The 15,162-nt window shown below is 38.9% G+C and overlaps 1 long non-coding RNA gene across 1 annotated transcript in view; it reads left to right on the top strand.

Annotated features, from left to right (window-relative positions):
• Nucleotides 1-6,793, top strand: part of LOC308631871 — a 29,921-nt gene extending 23,128 nt beyond the window's left edge. Inside the window, exons 2-3 of the long non-coding RNA XR_014018361.1 lie at nucleotides 3,224-3,399; nucleotides 6,593-6,793. This is a non-coding gene — a long non-coding RNA (uncharacterized lncRNA). The remainder of the gene's footprint in view (nucleotides 1-3,223; nucleotides 3,400-6,592) is intronic.
• The last annotated feature ends 8,369 nt before the right edge of the window (nucleotides 6,794-15,162 follow it).

Raw genomic sequence — 15,162 nt, 5'->3', positions numbered from 1 at the left:
TGATAATTACTACATCCATCTTTCATATTGACAATAATAACTAATATTTATTCCATGCCAATCATCGCTTAATACTATGTCATTGAATTTCACAGTATCCTGTGAAGGAAATAGCCCTGGTTCCCTTTGCAGAGAAAGGAGTGGAAATTCCAAGAGGTTAAGAGACTTCCTTGGTCAAGGTCCTGCTGCCAGTCAACTCTGGAGCCAGAATTTGAGGTCAGGTGTCTGATTCCTGCACCAGGCTCTGAACCTCTAAATGAAGCTGCATTCTGTTGTGGCAGGAGGCTGGAGACGGCTGGAAAGGGACCCCAACCACCTGCTCTCACACCTGGCCCGAGTTCCTGGAATTCCAAGACACCCCTCAAAGCACAGGCTTATGTCAACAAGACTTTTCTAGAGGAACTGGGGTTATCTGGGAATCTGGCTGCCAGTGTTCATTCTCTGATCTGCCTGCTCCATCCAACAACATAGACCCGACTTTCTCGCCAGCAGCCAGCGGCGCAGGGCAGCCAAGACTAACAAGTGTAGGCAGTGTGCAGGGTGCAGGGAGCATGAATAGCTTCATTCTTTGCTGGCCAACACTGGCCCCATTGTTTTAGGCAATGAATAGAGCTGTGTGGAAAAAAAAAAAAATTTCACACACAAAGCAAAAGCAGCAAAATTTGTCTCTTTGTGATGGTTTCAAGACTGGGTGAAAAAGTCGTTCTTCACCTGGTGCTATTTTACATACTCTTTCACAAACAGAAAGCACTTTCTGGCAAGGGAAGCGCCTTCCCCTCAAAATTAAAAAGTTACAGGTCACAGCGCAGGTGGGAGAATTGGGAGTCAACCATGAAGTTTAACGGTAGGCATTCATGGTAATGTTGGGGAGATGGAAACGGTGATGCATTCGTTTTGATTTAGTGGGACTGAGCTCTCTTCCCACAATTATCTTGATCTATTCAGGACATGCCAGTTTTGTCTGCATTTTCACAGAAAACAGAGAAATTTAAGCAAGTAGTATTAATGGATGTATAGGATCAGCTCGGTCTCAAGGCAAATAATTGCCAAATTTCTGTTTTCCTTCCATAAGGCTGGACTCAGGCAGTACCAGACCCATTTCTAGGGTTGCATTGCTGCTGTAAATCATAACCAGACAGTCTCTCCCTGTGTTTGTCCTGTGCACACCATTAGATGAAGTCAGAGTCTCATAAAACCACTACATGCATTTAATGTCTAGGTGTAGAAAACAAATCCCTCTTTTAAGGGATCCACAGTTCTGAGTTCTGGAGGCCTGCTTCCTCTACACATATCTCATTCTCAAACCCATGATAAAATCACTTTTGGGGAGTAGATGGTCTGTGATACAAACAATCCTAAACAGAATGTTAACTGAATTACTATTTTGTGTATCTTGGTATCAGACAATTCGGTGAATCCAGTATCTCCACAATGGATAGCTCCCTCTTTTTTTCTATTTAAATAGAAATATTTTCAGAGAATGTAGAATATAGCAACGAGAGTATATATGGGCTTTAGGTGCAAGCTGTTTTAAATTCAGCCTACAAAGTAGCTCTGCAGGGTGACACCATAGTCTGGGTCGTTCTGGAAAGACCCCAATATATCTGTTATCCCTGTGTAACTGTTTATGGTACCCTGGTTCACTTTAAAGAGTGAACTGCTTAAGTGATATACAATGAGGTCACCCTCTATGATGGCACCTTGGACAAGCAACTCAACTGTGTCTTCATTGCTACCTTCATTCATTAAATCAGGACAATTGGGCCTACCTCTTAGGATTAGTGTTAATGCTAGAATATATGTAGCTCTCTCTGCACATTGTCAGAGGTATAGCAGGGATTCTATAAGGTACAGTTTGTAAGGGTAAAATTTCTAAGCTGATTCTAAGCTGCAAAAGTCTGAGTTAAAGTGTAAAAGACTAGGGCATTGTAAAGCTTCTAGATTACAAGGCCTGGGCTAAAAGGTAAAAGTTTATTGTTACAATTCCCCTGCTATCCCCGGAAGGTGCAATCTCTGTAAACTTGTTAGGACAATGCAGGACCTGCTCAGTAAATATCTCCATTGATTCCCTGGTTGTTTAATAGCTAAGGGCTCCAGGTAACATGGCACGTACGCATATAGGCCCCAGGACCAATCAGTTTGAATGTGTGCCCCACTTGGAAGTGACCAATCACCCCTGCCCAAACTGTTCCCTCCAATGAATGGACTAATCATGTATCAGAATTGTTGTTCAATTTCCCTGCGCCTCATGATGATTTGTTCTGATGTATGCAAAGCCCACCACCCTCTCCAAAAAGTGTACTTAAGCTCTGCTTGACCTCTGCTCTGGGCTCTGGGCTGCTCTCCCTTCTTGAGTGAGCACAGAGTCCCAACGCGTTGGAACGGATCCCTAATAAAAATCCCCCTTGCCATTGCATGGAGTTAGTCTCGTGTGGTCTCTCCTTCTCCGACGCTTCGCCGGACCCTTACAAGTTAGTGTTAATATTTTTTCCATAGACAGTGCCTTAGTGCACTATTTCTAAGTCTTAGGCAAATTGTGGACTACTGAAATAAAAAAAAAATAAAATAAAAAAAATAAAACTTATAACATTGAGTCACCAAAGTTTTAGTTTAGTAAGTAAGGTATTGTTGGTGGGATGGGGGGGGGTGCTGCCAGTTATAAAGTTATGAAGTGTCTTTCTTTCATGAAAGAAAGCTTATTTTAAATGCTGGAAATGTAGGAAAGAAAATCAGAGAATAAAAGACATTCATTTAAACAAAAGTATTTATCATTATTTTTTTTAATTTATCATTAACTTTTGAAGGAGATCAAAATATACTACACCAAAATATACGTTATTGGCATAGGATTATTTTGAACTGAAGGCGATTTAAAATCAACTGTTACAGAAAGAATTCTCTGCCCTCATCTTACCTGCCTAAAAACTGGACATGATTTTCCCTTTGAGGAAGTTTCTCTCTTTGCAGGGAGAGTGAGTTTACACAATCAGACCTTACTGAAACGGTCCCTCTATCCCATTAGTTCCCCCATATGTTCCTAAGACTTCCCCGCAACTTTTGGTCCCTCAAAGTCCAAACTTTTTTCCTTTGTTAAAATTGTACCTAAGCCCCCAAGTCCAACTACTTTGAGTTCCATTTTTTTTCTGTGAACTCCCAGGAGTGTAAATATTCATAAAAATCAAACATGATTACTACTCTAACACATGTGGGTATTTTTCCATAGGTTTGAAACACTATTGGAGATCCCACTCACTATAGGAGAAATGTAAGACATTTGATGAGAGACCAGGAAGAGGTTCTGTATTGTGTCTAGAGAAGAAAGCAGCTATGTGCCTCCTGCATGGGATTTCAGTATTTCAGGCATCCTATGGACGACTTGGGCTGGCTTTCAGACTGTACGTGAGCAGAAGCAAAACTCTTTTCTGTTTCTTTAGCTTTCTAAAACATTCACTTTCGATTAAAAAGTTGGGAAAAATGGATCCAAGTAAATGGCTTTTAGGAAGGAATGAGAAAGCTCTGAGTCCTCCCACCTCTGTTCCATTTTTCCTCTGAATGCCATTTAATACTTACAACGACTTTCCTAGCATTTAACCTAACAATGCTTTTAAAGATTTAATATTACCCTCTTTTCCCTCAAATGATATTTGCATAAGCCATAATTAAGTTTTTGGAGTCTTATGAAAAAAAGCCTATTGAAAGAAATAAAGCAGGGAGGCAAACATTATAAATTGGAGTAGCTAATCACACAAAAAGTGATAATAGCTTCCAAACTGTAAAGTCAAAATTTACTTATATTTCCTGAATATTATGACTATTAATATTTTAAGATCTATTTGTATGAAGATATAGCGTTGCTTTCTAATTTGCCCTTTTATTCAAAATGATCTTTAACAACTAAAATCTTGTAATCCAATATCATAATCAAGCCATTGAACTTTTAAATTGAAGCCAGGTTCTTTTTAAACACCTCATTTTCAAACATCAGGAGATGAAAAAAGCATTTATTCTAAGATGGAAGTTTGTAATTGTTTAGGAAAGTAGAAGCTCTTTTGGACTCGAAATACCAATATGAAATGTCCTTTAACAATATGAATCTTGAAAAGATGCAAATTCATCATTATTAGTTTAACTCTACCATTAATTTTCTATTTAATGCAAAATAATACGTTTCATTGTGTTCCCATTTTGTATTTTGCTTTGTTAAAGTCCTCAGCAACTTCATAAATTCTCTAAGGAGTGAAAAAGTGCAATTCAAGCTGTACCAGAAATACAACTCACAGTCTATAATCACAAATTTATATCACATGAAGTTGATAAGCAAATGCCAAGAAGCAGCAACATTTGCTTTGGTCAGTTCTCAGTGACTGGAATGCTTTTTGCAGGATTTTCCAAAGCTCGATGATTAAAATAAGAAGGACATGGGCCACGTGACCATGAAAATATGAAATGTAAACAATAACAAAGGAAAACTACGGAGGTCAAGACAGGATGGTGGCCCCTGGAGTTGGTTTCATTAAAGTCCTATCTACACAACACTTTCTGAGAACTTTGGACAAAAATTGCATTCGTGGCTTCTTTTTATTATTTCAACTTTTTATACAACCTCATGAATAAATGACAGGAACTTTAAATTAAACCTAAGCTTGCTACCAAACTAAGCTTTGTGTGTGGCACCAGGATGGGAACAGCCTCAGAGACATCTTCTTTTTTTTTTTTTCTTTGTTTCTTTTTCTTTTTTGTTATCAACTTAACAAATGTTTGTTTTTAATTTGTTTTTGACAATGGATTTAATAAACTCTTACCTAGTTGAGATTTATGAAAGTGTTTCTCCCCCCCCACACACTTATCTCATTTATAGAATTTGCAATTTGCATAATGGTAAGACGGGGGCATTTTCATTCCTGCCTTTCAAGCACTTCCATTCTAATTTTCATGGTAATAGTAAGTGCACTTAACAACAATGGTCCATTGATCCAGCGTGTCTCCTACCTGCCCTGGAGCAACTGGGCGATTGTCAACCATAGAAGCCACAAAACAGATAAGGGAATCGACCATTAGTGCAAAAGCTTTGCCTATAATGGTTTCAATAATAATTAATATGCAGGATAGCTAGTCCTGTCACACACCATTTCAGACTAGAATTGCATCTGTCAGTCCAAATCCTGACTCCATTGGAGGCATCCAGCACCGAATCTAGTTAGACAGCTAACTGAATTAAAACAAAAATCTACAGATGCATGATAAATGCACAGGATGCTATGTCACACATGAATGACTCCTGCGCAGGCCAAATGACAGATGTATTTCCGCGACTCCAGGCCAGGCTCCAGCACAAACCACTCTTCATTTATCAATAATTGGGCCTTAATTTCATTTGGCAGTGGTGGAGCAGCATGCTCAGCTTCCTCCCCAATAGACGAACACTAATTAGACTTTTTTTTGGGGGGTGGGGGTGGGCACCAATCTTTTGATTTTATTTCAAATAGTCAACCACAAGCAAAGTTAGACTTGTCCTTTGGAAGGGAAGGGTCTGTTTCCCCCACAGCTCATTATTACTGATAACATCTCGCAGTGGGAACTCTTCAAGTATTAATGTTCCATTTCCATAAAGATGAGAAATATAGGAGATGCCAAGGGAGGAAAAAATTGAGGAAGTGTTACAATTATACATTAAGTCTCTTAAAAGTACTTACCAGCTCTCATTCTTTGCTGAGTTTTGCTTTGTCTTTTAGGTCAGTGTGTGTGTGTGTGTGTGTGTGTGTGTGTGTGTGTGTGTATGTGTGGGGGGGGGAGAGAAAAAGAGAGACCGACCAGACAGATGGGTTGGCAATGGAAACAGAATTGTATAACAATTCTTAAAATTTTAATTTTAAAAGAAGGAAACGGTTGGGATTATTGTCTCAATAGGTTATCTTATGAATTTTCAGACCACTTTTAATGTGATTGCTTTTATTTGAAGCAAATTCACTGTAATAATTAATAAAATGCTGATCAGTTCCTAAAGGTATTAGTGTTCCCCACCACCATCTAAGTCGGAGATCATCCCCGAAGGATTTCTAATCATATACAACAGAAGAAACCAAGTGTAGTGTGGACCAGATAAACCAGTCCCAGAAACAAAACCCATGTAAATATCTCTATGTTGGCCACTTTCCTCCGTATATCTATGTTATGGGGATGAATATTCCCTCTCTCAACACAGAGTCCAAGTGTTAGTTTATTCCATTTTTAAGCAAGAGGCAAATTGGCATGACAGACTGTGTGCTGTCCTCCCCCCACCAAAACACTCACACACACACACACACACACACACACACACACACTCCGATGCATGCACACACACACCTTCTACAGTTAGGGAGTCATGGCTAGTTGTTCATTTGGCCTTCGAAATGGCTATGTTTTTCAGGTTCTCTTGAGCTTCTTGCTCTTCCTTCCATAATAAGTGACAGAGGAGCTATCTGCTACTCCTTCACCTTCCACTCACAAGCTTAACATCAGCAGGGAGCTCAACTGGTCCATCTTGAAATCATGCTATTCCCTACCACTCACACCCTTCAAATTCACATTTTTTTATTCTCATTTTGAATAGGGGAGGCAGTGACACTGTCCTGAGGACTGATTGCTATGCCCAGATGATCTGTTGAAGTTGGCTGCCTGATGCAACATACAGCATAATTGAGGAGGACTAGGAACATAATCCGTTCCCATTTCACCCCAGTAACTATGCCAAATTCAACAGAGAGCTCTCCATATGGTCTAACACAAGTGAGGTAATGTGTATATTATGCCATAATAAATGAAGTCTCATAGGTTTCAATGGCTCATAGTAGCTATCAGGAATTTTTCCTAGCAACTCATGGGAAACTGAGCAGCATGCCATAAATGGGAAAGCCATAAATAATTTTGCAACTCAGCCACCAGGGCTGTGGTGAAGTGCTGTGCTTGCATTATCGACTCTAAACACTGACACACTTGTGGGCATGTCTGCCATTTTGTAAGCAGGATTCCCTAAAGAAGAGGCACACTCAAGGATTTGAAATTGACTTGGAAAATATCTGAAGGCTTTTAGGAGTTATGAAGACTATGATTTGGTTATTGCATTACTTATAACATTAGAGTGACAGAATTGGTAAAGGTTGTTGGCATTTGTACTCCTTAGGAGATATTTGATGAAAAAGATAAAACAGTACTCATGGGATATATTGTAGTATTATTTAAAATGTTCATTGACTTTACCCTATTGATGTTGGACTTGACCATGAGACTCGATTGGCCAATGGATATGAGTGGAAGGGTCACATGCCAATTCTCAGCACAACTTTTAGGAGCTACCATGTGATTCTGCCAAGCTGTCTTTCCTGATCCAACAAGACCAATATCCCTTAATCTGAGTCCCAGAGTGAAGACATATGAGAAAGAGTCACAGCCAACATACGACGAACATGGAACATGAGAATAATTAAGCTGTTTTTGTCAGACACAATGAATTTAGAATAATTTATTAATGCAGAATAATTTTAAATGGCTTATATGGTTCATACTACATGTTTAAGATTATATTGAGTACTTAATTCTGATTACCTTAACACAGGCTTTGGCAATTCATCAATCTAAACAAATGATGAGGATTGTTTTTTAGTAAGATAAATGCTGGCATCTGGTACCATTGACCTCTCTTCTACTTGTGCTTGATTTCTTGGATTTACTTACAGAAGTTTGCAACCAACCTATTTCTTCTATTACTCTTTTATGTAAAAACTACTGATGTGTACCTTTTCTCTTACCAGTGTGACCTCCAACTTATGCTTCATTTGCTTAGCGGTATTCTTCTCTCCTGACTCACATAAGGAAAGGATTCAGAGACTTAATCCTAATGAACAATATTTCAAGGGAAAAATATACCAAGATTTTCTAGTCTACACTAGAGTACGTTAATAGAGAATATTGTTATGGCTATGGTCAGAAATGTGTGTGTCATCCCCAAATGCATGTATTGGAAACTTAATCCCCCAGATGATGATAAGAAATGGGTGTTTGGAAGGTGGTTAGGTCATGGGGGCAGAACATTAATACCACATGTCATTAGTGCCCTTATAGAAGAGGATCCTGAGAACTTCCTTGCCTTTCTACCAGGGGGAAATGCAGCGAGAAGGTACCTTCTTAAAACCCTCAGAGGCTAAATGCCCATGCACTTTGATCTTGGACTTCCTAACTTCTAGAACCATGAGCAATAAATTTCTCTGGTTTATAAATGATTCAGTATAAGATATTTTTTGTTATAAAATCCCAAATAGACTAAGACATTCACTTTGAGCACACAATTTGTCATGCCCAGAGAAATTAAATTAGTTGCTCAAAATCTCTTCCAAAAATGGCAAGCCTGGGGACATCCATCATGGGCAGAGATTCCTGGAACTCAGGATGGGGTCTAGGGTGTTGCAGAGTTGGTTAGAGGTCTTCAGCAGGTTAAGCCACCCCTCTGCGCTGTCTTTAGTGAGAAAGCTAGGGAATCAGCACCTATATGAACATACTGACTAGAGGGGTGAAGTTCAGGTATGAAAGAGAAACCAGACACCAGAGTTCAGAAGGATGTTGGGAAAAGGAGCCAAGAGAGGTTCCCAGGGGTTCTCCAGGCTGTCCCAGGGCAATGAGTAATGTGCCATGAATTTGCCCTTGGGTATGGAAGTTTCGGTTAAGAACACAAAGCCAGTCGTGTCCCCAATCATCCCAGCATGTTTACTTACAGAAGTTTATATAAACCAAATTTTCCCAGCCTGTGCACTAGTGATTGCACTGTGGTCAGTTTTCAGGGAAAAAAAAAATGAGCCTGGAAAGACCTAAACCTGGGTATGTCCTTCCATTCTCCCCAAGGCCTTGCACCTGTACTTCTAGGGGGTTCCTTGGAGGGATGCACTGTGGGCCATTTCTTGTCCCAGGGCTTCTTTTCCATGTAGTAAACTAAGGAAAATAAGGACAATATCAATTGGGGTTTTTCTGAAGCTCACTTAATTGACTTTGTGTGTGAATTTACATACTGCTTGCTTTTTTGTCTTTAAATTTACCTTGCTTTTAAGAATCAATGGTGGGAGCACTGGGGATATACTCAATTGGTAAAGTGCCTACCTCGCATGAACAAAGCCCTGGGTTCGATCCTTGCTACCACCCTCCCCCCCCCCCAAAAAAAAAAGAATCAATGGTGACAACACTGAATCTAATTTAAAAAAGAAAAAGAAAAAAACAAAGGCCAAATGTTTTCTCTGATAAGTGGATGCTGATCCACAATGGGGGGTGGGGGGCATGGGATGATTGAAGTAAATTTGGATGGTGCAAAGGAAAGTAGGGGAGGGGGCATGGGGGTAGGAAAGAATGGTGGAATGAGACAGTCATCATTACCCTAGGTGTATGTATGATTATACTAATGCTGTGACCCTACTTTGGGTACAACCAGAGTACCCAAAGTGAAAAATTCTGCTCCATTTGTGCATAATGAATCAAAGAGCATTCTGCTGTCATGTAAAGCCGATTAGAATGAATGAATGAATGAATGAATGAATGAATGAATAAAGTCTTTGGGTGTGTGGTAAAGACCAAAGCCAGGCAACCATTGATTCACACCATCACAAAGATAGAGCTGGATCTTTTTCGTGGCCACAGGACAGCTAAGAGAGCTTTTGAGACTGACTGTAGATCCAAATCTGCCTACTTTGGGAAGTATAAAATACATGAAGTATTTTCCTTTATCCTTCCTACCTTTAAAGTTAGGAAGATTCAGAACAAAGACTCAAACTCATTTTACCTGGGTTTTCAATGACTCCAAGAAAGCATATATTTTCCTTTGCAGACTTGGCAATGATCTCATGGCTTTTCTAGTGATAAGACAAATTCATAAAAGGCATCAACTCTACAGAAGGCAAAAGTCCAGACTTGGGGGACCCTTTTTCTTTTAACAAAGGTAGACCAGTCTGCATGTAGCTGAAGTTATATATGGCTATCCCCACCTCATCATGTATACTTCTTGCCCCTCAGTGGGTAGATTATTCCCAGGATTCCAGTGATATATATATATATATAAAATATGTGTGTGTGTGTGTGTGTGTGTATACACACACACACACACACATAATCCTTAAGTATAATCCTTAAGAAAAGCTATGGTGGTTAGAATTAGGATTCTTTGTTCTTTGCAACAGAAAATAAATGTGACTATCTTTCAGCAAAAGGAACTTATCTGAAGGCTGGTATATGTAGTTGCTAAAATAAAAAGATTTATAGAGAAAGCAGGCTTGAAAAGAAAAAAGTGTCTCTAGGGATCTAAATGGCAGGAACTAAGTAACAATCTTTTCAGCATGCCACCACTGGGATGAATCGATTTCAACCATTTTATTTTTTTAAGTTCCTGTCATACTGCTCAATATTCAGATGCTAAAGAGAGCCTCCTATGCTGGTTAATGTCATTTGTCCATTTCCCTTTTTTTGGCCAGAGAAGGGAAGGGCATTTTGATTGATAGTTTCACTAGGACTATAGGCATTATGAGAGGGGAAATCCCCAAAAGGAGACTGGGTCTATTACCAGAGGTGGAAGGCTGGGTTCTGGATGAGCAGAGGTCTACTTCAGTCTCCAAAGAGACCCTTCCTGCCTGCCTTCTAGACCTAGGCCTGCAACATCCCCCCAGGTCAAAATGACCATCAGCAAGATAGTACATTGTCCATGAACTCATAAACTCCTGGGACTGAAGGACCCTTGTCATTTTAGCAAGAATAATATATTAACTTCAAGATCATTTCATAGGCTGGGCACAGTGGTGCACACCTGTAATCCTAGCAGCTCTAGAGGCTGAGGCAGGAGAATTGCAAGTTCAAAGTCAGCCTCAGCACTGGCAAGGCATCAAGTAACTCAGTGAGACCTGTCTCTAAATAAAATACAAAAATAGGGTTTGGGGTGTGGCTCAGTGGTTGAGTGCCCCTGAGTTCAATTCATGGTCTCCCCCCCCCAAAAAAAATTGATAATTTTATAGCAGCAAAAAACCAACTCTGCCTAAGAGTAAGGCCAATTCTGTATGGCAGGTGGAATTGTCTTAGGTTTTATCACAAAAGTATTTCACTAATCATATTGATGACCTTAGATCATACATTCAAATCTTAATAAAACAAAATTCTGACTTTTAATCTTCCTATCATTCCAAATCATCACCAAGCTGAACTTTTTAACTTTCCCAACAATTATGGGGGCTCTTTACCATTTTGAGTTGGAGTCAACAAAGGAAGAAAATATCCTCTGTGATATCTAGTTACTTAAGACATTATTCCAAATGTTACAAGCATTGCCTGAAAGCCAACTTAGCTTTTAATTTCTTATGACAGAACATGCCACAAATTATTCTCTGTATATTAGATCAACATATATATCAAACTTGGTCCACAATGTAACTTTAACAGAGGATTTCAGAAGGGAAATAAAATCTGGGACTGAAAGAGTCTATTCCATTTTATTCAGTTTTTGATTGCTTAAGAATATTTGGATTTCACAACATTTTATAATATTTTGTGCACTGCCACCAAAAAATAATCTTAATGAGTTTTTAGTGCCATAGGCCTTTATTCTCTCTCTCTCTCTCTCTCTCTCTCTCTCTCTCTCTCTCTCTCTCCACAGCCAATTTAATTTTCAGCATAGTTAAATTTTTTTTTTCTTATTGCAATGGGGAAAACAGCTTGTTAGAATTGGATGCATGACTTTTACAAAAGGGAGTAGGTGCCTTGTTTAAATGCATTATAATGGAATATGGTAATAGATTAATTAGTTCTGTATTTTTTAGTGAATTATTTTATACTCACTGTTCTTTATGCAGGTCCCATAAAATTTAAGCAGAAGCTAAAACATAGTGATAACCTTTGCCTTCTGTGCCCTTGATAATCATCTGCTCTCTCCTGTATTGATTATGTTGCCAACCTGTCAGCTGTTAGATGCCTTGTGCTACAATGAGCGTGCTGACAGGCAGCAAGCAGGCTCGAAGGTACCAGAGAGGAGTGTTCTCAAGAAGACTACCTTTGTCCCCAATAATCAATGAATTCCTCTTAGTACTATTCTCAGAGAGTGTGGTTTGAGCTTGGAATGAGTCATTTACAGTCTGCTCAGAAATACGAAGTCATATGGAAAAGCTGATGCACACTGGATGAATAAAGCTTTCCAAAGTGTTCTATCTTGGATTACAAAGGAATGGGGGAGGAAGGAGATGGCAAAGCTGAAGACCTACCAGCTTTCCCAACCATCACTCCCATTCCATACCCTTAGCCATTCTACTTTTCAAAAAGAAGTAAAGGGCTGGGGTTGTGGCTCAGTGGTAGAGCACTTGCGTGAGGCACTGGGTTCGATCCTCAGCACCACATAAAAATAAACAAATAAAATAAAGGCCTTTTGTTCATCTACAACTACAACAACAAAAAAAGATTAAAAAAAAAGAAATAAAATTGCCTGAGATTGGAGGATCAGGCCAATATTATTTATTTAATCCCAGCTCCTTTATGACTTGGCCCCTTGGGAGGCACTGAGCAATGGCCCACATTCTCTCAGTCTAAGTTTCCCTACAATGGAAATATGAGGACGTGGTGAAAACCTATCAGAACCTTGTGATGTACAACAAGTGTTCTTTTAGTAAATTTAAAATTAACTACCAGTAAATGAGATCCTGCACATCCCGGGCCCTTTTCCTGGGCTTATTCCAGATATACTAAATGAGTCTAAAGAAAGTATCATTTTCTTTATCCACTCATCCATTGAAGGGCACCTAGGTTGGTTCCATACCTTGGCTATTGCAAATTGAGCTGCTATAAACATTGATGTGGCCACATCACTGCAGCATGCTGATTTGAAGTCCTTTGGGTATAAATCGAGGCATGGGATAGCTGGCTCAAATGATGGTTCCATTCTGAGTTTTCTGAGGAATCTCCATACTGCTTTCCATATTGACTGCACCAATTTGCAGTCCCACCAGCAATGTATGAGTGTACCTTTCCCCCCACATTCTCACCAACATTTATTGTTGCCTGTATTCTTGATGTTTGCCATTCTGACTAGAGTGAGATGATATGCCGATGTTAATTAGCAATGGGGTTGGGGGTGCTTTAGAACAATAGAGTTACTTTAGGTAGAGGGAGTGAAGAAGAGGAAGGGAGGAGATATGGGATAGAAAGGATAATAGAATGAAACAGACATTATTACTTTATGTACATATATGACTGATGACCGATGTGATTCTACAACATGTACAATCAGAAAAATGAGAAATTATATCCCATTTATGTACAATATATCAAGTGCATAAATGTATTCTGCTGTCATGTATAACTAATTAAAATGAAAAAAAATAAAAAAGAAGCAAATACAAGCCATGGAATACACATCTTACGTCATGGGATGCTTACATCTTATTTCTCTTGTAGCATTCATTTTATTCACATCATTGATTAGCATATTCCTAATATTCAAATGATATTATAATAAAATAGGTGGCTGTTTTCTATTAAAAAAAAGGAAGAAAGTATCATTATCACCAGTTACTGTTGGGAACTCTTAATTCAGAGAGACTGAATAATTTAGAATTCAAACTCAACTCTTTGTACTCCAAAACCTATGTACTCTCTACTGAGTTAACAGGCTGTTTTTGTTCCTAATGGGTTAGAGCCAGGTTGCTTGCTCAAGTCTTTTGCAGCCATACAAAAATTGGGAGAGTATACAACAAACATTCAAACTTAGTATTGTTTGATGAGAAGAAAATTAAGAAGAAGGTACACATTTTGCCAGACTACACTGTGAGTGACTGACTATTGAAAACTTTGCACACAAAAGGATACTTTCATGAAGTCATAGGAAGGATTATGCTGACTTCTGGTATTTAGCACCATTATTGTCTTTTTTAAAAAATATTTTTTAGTGTTGATGGACCTTTAGTCTATTCATTTATTTATATGTGGTGCTGAGAATTGAACACAGTGCCTCACACATGTGAGGCAAGCACTCTACCACTGAGCCACAACCCCAACCCCATCATTATTGTCTTCAGTCATAAAAGTAGGTACCATTTAATAGTGATATATATGATAATTCAATAATAAAATTTGGGGTCCCAAGATTTAATCATGGAAGCAAATTGAAATACCAGAAAAATTACATCAATTATCAAAATTTCAGAAATATTCTTTTTGTCTTCACAGGAATAATTATCTTTATAAAATCATTGTGCTGATGTCAAAATGGTCTATTTCTATCGTGAGTAGTAATATTATTTTAGCAAAAGGTGGATTCTAATGATGCCTCTTAGAACCTAGGCAATTCTTCAGGAAGAGAGGCAGGGTGTTGTGCCAGGCAGTCTTGGCGGCTCACATATGGGTGATCCACAATCCAGTCCCTGCTTTCCCGTTAATGAGTTCTCTGCCTTCAGCCGAGTCACTGCTTCTCTGGACATTCATGTCCTCATCTGTAAAGCGGATCTGATGATTTTTAAGATTCCTTCCTTCCCTGAGTTTGTTCAACCTACACTAGCTAAGGGATAACAAGGTAGGATGTGCAGTTAGTTTTCTGATTCCATAGGCAACAATGAAAATTATGAAGGGATAGGAATCATTCTCTTTGCTATGTATTTGGAAGCAGAATAACCTCACTTTATTATTCAGTACTTCTATATAGCTTTTCATGGGGCGGAGCAGAGAGCAGGAGCTCCATGAATGGTCATTGAGAAGTGCTGCTGCTACTACTGCTGCTACTGAACATGATGATGATGATGATGATGATGATGATGATCATCATCATCATCATCATCATCATCGTGATCATGATGATGGGTTGTTGCAGTGCAGCACAGACTTAAGGAAGCCTGATGAGAATGTTTCTAAGCAGCTCTTACTTGTCACTTTTCTTCTCCCCTCTGTCTCCTGTAGGTTTATCTTCCCTGGTTCCCAAGGAGCTAGATCTATAACCAAGTTATGAAATTCATTATATGATTCCATCCTGATTCCAGAAACACAGACATAAACTTGAAAGGTTTGATCTTTCTTCCACAGCTCTTAAATTTTGCAATGTTGGCTAGAAGAGGCAAATGCAATAAGTAAAATAGTATCATTCTGAATTCCTCTAATACTTAGGGGCTCTACTTTCTTAAAATAGCA

This window comes from Spermophilus citellus, assembly GCF_964194105.1.
Source record: "Spermophilus citellus genome assembly, chromosome: 12".
Lineage (NCBI taxonomy): Eukaryota > Metazoa > Chordata > Mammalia > Rodentia > Sciuridae > Spermophilus > Spermophilus citellus.
The sequence above is the reverse complement of the archived record's forward strand: the minus strand, read 5'-3'. Positions and strand labels throughout refer to the sequence as shown.